Here is a 6,000-nt window from a genome sequence, read left to right as displayed (position 1 = left end):
AATCCACTAATCAGCTGATGCAACTTCCTGAGTGACGCTAAAATGTGCAGGAGATACTCCAGGACCAGTGTTAGAAACCTCTTGTGTGTATTGTGGTGTGCAAGGAGGACAAATACATTAAATTGTGCAGGACCAGGACCAGGCTGTATGAATCTGTCCTATGAAAAAAAAAAAAAAAAGAAAAACAGCAGCATTTCTGTGCACTAGGTTACACAAAATAATTCAAAACACACCACTGGAACAGTCCATGAAACCTAAATAAATGAGCCCCTCTCCACTGACTCTAATTGCAATGATGACCAATGAACTGTAGTTTTTAATAACACATGCTGTGACACAACCAATCCTGATTTGTACAATTTATTTCCATTCATCAATACCCATGCTGAAACTGGTTTGGCTAACACCTGTTGCCTGGGTACTGAACAATGACATATATGTGGAACAAGAAGTAAAGATAATTGATTAGCTCTTAGCAGTTACATAATTATCCAAATGAGCCCTTAAATTATATTTTTAAGCTAAATACAAGGGCAAAATATGTCCCATTTTTTCCCACTTGAAATCAACTCTCAACTCTGATCATAAAGTCTTTTAAAATTATTTTTCATGCAACTATTCTGATGACCAGTTGCAGTGATCTGCTATTTACTATGCCAAAATAGTACAACCACAAAATGTTGGCCTCATATAGCAACATGCTGTTTGAAACAAAAAATGATTGAGGTGCAGCCCCATCAAGTAAATACGAAAACCCCAAGACTGTATCTATACTCTTTGGTTGGTGGCATGTTTTATCTTTTAGAACATTTCATCTTTTAAAACATTTGATTGTAGCCTTTTCACTGTTGCTACAGATACAGAACATTCTGAATGCTAACTATACCATGCTGCACCGCACTGACCACAGATATACAGCCTTGTTTAAAAGATACAAATCCTTCTTTAGTGTAAATGCTGCATAATGGTCAACACACAAACACTAGAACCAAGTATGTATAGGTAAGCTTTAGCCACAATTTACATGCACGAGCCCTTTCACTGGTGCGAATGATGAGTGAAGTTCTGCGCAATTTAATCTAAATCCTGTTATACTATATGATACATTTTGAATCATTCAGGAAATGTAATCTACAGCTTTTCTACAACCAGCATTTGAAAATCCCCCTACAAAGAATAATAAGCTGGTTTTGTGAATAAGCCTGGGAAAGCAGAACATCATAATTATTGAATCACATCATGATTATGGCTCTTTTCTGGTTAGATTTCTTTTTCTATTTCATACTTCTACTCCAGCTAAAATATTACACAGCACTAACTACAAGGCTGAGGTTAATTTCTAGGTAACTGGTGTAACAAAACAAACATTTTCCATTGTTCACACGTTATGTCAATTACATAATCTATCATTTTCAGTCTTTTGCATCTTTTGTACACATGACTTGAAGGGCCACACTTTTAATGGTTTACAGTCAGTACACTTTTAAGTACTTCCTGTATCCATAGCCATAAGGTCAGCTGCTTCCCAAGACACTGCTTAGTGGAGTTGATTATTTTTGAATAATGATCATTAAGAAAGATAAACAATGTGATTCTCTCTCAGAAATCTCTTGTGTCCCTTAATGGATGAAGGAACGATGCCCATTATGCTGTCGTTGTGGCTTGATGGATCGATGCTTGAGAAAGCATGCGATGCTATACCGCTGACACAGTGAATGATGGACCTCTAATACACATAGTTAGTTACATAATATGTTCAATCGTTGTAGGAGGTGCTGAAACACACATGCAAGCATTGTATGATCACAATATCTATTATATTGTATGACTACTACAGGTTCTTTGGTTCTTCTGTGATGATGGATTACAAAGTAATATTGCCTGTGTACATAAGACATGTAAAGCATTGCTTGCCTATAGTGCAACATATTTGATAAATATTGCATATAGTGAAAAATATTTGATAAATGTTCATATATGATGCATAAAATTGGAAGGGAAAAAACTGGCTCTGTTTGATGTAGGGAACATTGGGTCCACCTGTCCCCATGATAACGTCTTTATCCACAGGGCACAAGGGTTTGATCAAAATTGATGTAAATGATAATAATGTAAATTATGTACGTAGTCTACTGTAACCAAGTCTAATTTTTGAGAGATTTTAGAGTGATGATTCACATAGCACACTTCATTCTTTAACTACTGATTTGGAGACTTGTTGATTCAATGAGCAGATACAGGCCCACTGAAACTACTGTGGTAGCACATCAGGATCATTTAAAAACAATTTGATTGTCTGTACAGTTACTTTCAAAACTTTATTTATTAATTTAACTCTATTTGTTGTTTTGAATATTGGTGAGAATCTCAGGTTTAGTGAAATGCAATGTCTGGTATAACTCCAGTGAAATTACACTCATGCCATTGATTTTTTTTTTAATCTTGGGATTGAAATGTTTTAAAGTATTTTGCAGTATAACAATGCTTTTCATTGTTATACTGCAAAATACTTTAAAATATTTTAATCCAAAGATAAAAAAAATAATAATAATAAAAAAAAATAATAATAATAATAAAAAAAAAAACCTATAACAATGCTTTTCACCCCTCTTTGAACTGCCACCTTAACGTGGTGGAGGGGTTTGAGTACCTGAATGACCCTAGGAGCTATGTTGTCCGGGGCTATATGCCCCTGGTAGGGTCTCCCAAGGGAAACAGGTCCTAGGCGACGGGTCAGACTAAGAGCGGTTCAAAAACCCTTATGAGAAAAAACAGATCTAGGACCGTGACGTCGCCCGGTATGGCGCAGCTGGGGCCCCACCCTGGAGCCAGGCCCGGGGTTGGGGCTCGTATGCGAGCGCCTGGTGGTCGGGCCTTTCCCTCACCACCTGCAGGAGGGACTGTAAGGGGCCGGTGCTGAGAGGATCGGGCAGCAGTCGAAGGCGGGGGCCTCGACAACCCGATCCCTGGACACGGAAGCTAGCTCTAGGGACGTGGAATGTCACCTCGCTGGCAGGGAAGGAGCCTAAGATTGTGCTTGAGGTTGAGAGGTTCCGACTAGAGATAGTCGGGATCACCTCTAGGCACGGCCTGGGCTCTGGAACCACACTCCTCGAGAGAGGATGGACTCTTCACCACTCTGGAGTTGCCCATGGTGAAAGGCGGCGGGCTGGTGTGGGTTTGCTTATAGCCTTTCAGCTCAGCCGCCATGTGTTGGAGTTTACCCCGGTGAATGAGAGGGTCGTTTCCCTATGGGTCGGGGATAGGTCTCTCACTGTCATGTGTGCCTACGGGCCAAATGGCAGTGTAGAGTACCCGGCCTTCTTGGGGTCTCTGGGAGGGGTGCTGGACAGTGCTCCGACTGGGGACTCCGTCGTTCTACTGGGAGACTTCAATGCCCACGTGGGCAGCGACAGTGACACCTGGAGGGGCGTGATTGGGAGGAACGGCCCCCCTGATCTGAACCCGAGCGGTGTTCAGTTATTGGACTTCTGTGCTAGTTACAGTTTGTCCATAACGAACACAATGTTCAAGCATAAGGGTGTTAATCAGTGCACGTGGCACCAGGACACCCTAGGCCGTAGGTCGAGGACACTCGGGTAAAGAGAGGGGCGGAGCTGTCAACTGATCACCACCTGGTGGTGAGTTGGATCCGATGGCGGGGGAGGAAGCTCGACAGACTCGGCAGACCCAAGCGTACTCTGAGGGTCTGCTGGGAACGTTTGGCCGAGTATCCTGTCAGAGAGATCTTCAACTCCCACCTCCGGCGGAGCTTTGACCAGATCCCGAGGGAGGCCGGAAATATTGAGTCCGAGTGGACCATGTTCTCCACCTACATTGTCGAAGCGGCCGTTTGGAGCTGTGGCCGTAAGGTCACCGGTGCCTGTCGAGGCAGCAATCCCCGAACCCGGTGGTGGCAACCAGAAGTAAGGGATGCCGTCAAGCTGAAGAAGGAGTCCTATCGGGCCTGGTTGGCTTGTGGGACTCCTGAGGCAGCTGACGGGTACCGGCAGGCCAAGCGAACTGCAGCCCGGGTGGTTGTGGAGGCAAAAACTCGGGCCTGGGAGGAGTTCGGTGAGGCCATGGAGAAGGACTATCAGCTGTGACGGGACGGCGGGATTGAGGAGATCCTCGAAGTATTCCTTTCACCGTCCAACGACATCCCCAGTTGAGGTCAACAGCTCCCCACCTCCACTGGGGATGTTGTTGGACGGTGGAAGGAATACTTCGAGGATCTCCTTAATCCCGCCGTCACGTCTTCCAATGAGGAAGCAGAGGTGGACTCGTCCATCACCCAAGCTGAAGTCACCGAGGTAGTAAAGAAACTCCTCGGTGGCAGGGCACCGGGGGTGGATGAGATCCGCCCTGAGTACCTCAAGTCTCTGGATGTTGTGGGGCTGTCTTGGCTGACACGCCTCTGCAGCATCGCGTGGCGGTTGGGGACAGTGCCTCTGGAATGGCAGACCGGGGTGGTGGTCCCTCTTTTTAAGAAGGGGGACCGGAGGGTGTGTTCCAACTATAGGGGGATCACACTTCTTAGCCTACCTGGGAAAGTCAATGCCAGGGTACTGGAGAGGAGAATACGGCCGATAGTAGAACCTCGGATTCAGGAGGAACAGTGTGGTTTTCATCCAGGCCGTGGAACACTGGACCAGCTCTATACCCTCTACAGGGTGCTGGAGGGTTCATGGGAGTTTGCCCAACCAGTCCACATGTGTTTTGTGGATTTGGAAAAGGCATTCGACTGTGTCCCTCGCGGCGGCCTGTTGAGGGTGCTCCGGGAGTATGGGGTCCGGGGCCCTTTACTAAGGGCTGTCCGGTTCCTGTACGACCGAGGCAGGAGCCTGGTTCGCATTGCCGGCAGTAAGTCAGACTTGTTCCCGGTGCATTTGGACTCCGGCAGGGCTGCCCTTTGTCACCGGTTCTGTTCATAATTTTTCTGGACAGAATTTCTAGGCGCAGCCAGGGGCCGGAGGGTGTCCGCTTTGGTGACAACACGATTTCGTCTCTGCTCTTTGCAGATGATGTTGTCGTGTTGGCTTCATCAGACCAGGACCTTCAGCACGCTCTGGGACGGTTTGCAGCCGAGTGTGAAGCGGCTGGGATGAGAATCAGCACCTCCAAATCCGAGGCTATGGTCCTCAGTCGGAAAAGGGTGGCTTGCCCGCTTCAGGTTGGTGGAGAGTTCCTGCCGCAAGTGGAGGAGTTTAAGTATCTTGGGGTTTTGTTCACGAGTGAGGGAAGGAAGGAACGGGAGATTGACAGACGGATCGGTGCAGCTTCTGCAGTAATGCGGTCGCTGTACCGGTCTGTCGTTGTCGTCAATCTACGTTCCTACTCTCACCTATGGTCATGAGCTCTGGGTCATGACCGAAAGGATAAGATCCCGGATACAGGCGGCCGAAATTAGCTTTCTCCGCAGGGTGGCTGGGCGATCCCTTAGAGATGGGGTGAGAAGCTCGGTCACTCGGGAGGAGCTCAGAGTAGAGCCGCTGCTCCTCCACATCGAGAGGGGTCAGCTGAGGTGGCTCGGGCATCTGTTCCGGATGCCTCCTGGACGCCTTCCTTGGAGGGTGTTCCGGGCGCGTCCCACTGGGAGAAGACCCCGGGGAAGACCTAGGACACGCTGGAGAGACTATGTCTCCCGGATGGCCTGGGAACGCCTCGGTGTCCCCCCGGAAAGAGCTGGAAGAAGTGTCTAGGGAGAGGGAAGTCTGAGCATCTCTGCTTAGACTGCTGCCCCCGCGACCCGGCCTCGGATAAGCGGGAGAAGTTGATGATGATGATGATGATGATGATGATGACAATGCTTTTCAAGAAAGAACAAAAATCTATTAGATTTAAGCGATAATTCAACTCATATATATCAGTGCAAATAAATCAGTGGCCATTATTGATTCATGTGGAACACAAAGCTAGCAAAGTGCACTCTGATCTTCATTTCATTTCCCATGGCTTTTATACTTCCACTGAGGTGTTTCTTGGAAAGGATCATTACAA

The sequence above is a fragment of the Silurus aristotelis genome (assembly GCF_946808225.1).
Source record: "Silurus aristotelis genome assembly, chromosome: 1".
Lineage (NCBI taxonomy): Eukaryota > Metazoa > Chordata > Actinopteri > Siluriformes > Siluridae > Silurus > Silurus aristotelis.
This window is presented reverse-complemented; position numbering follows the sequence as displayed.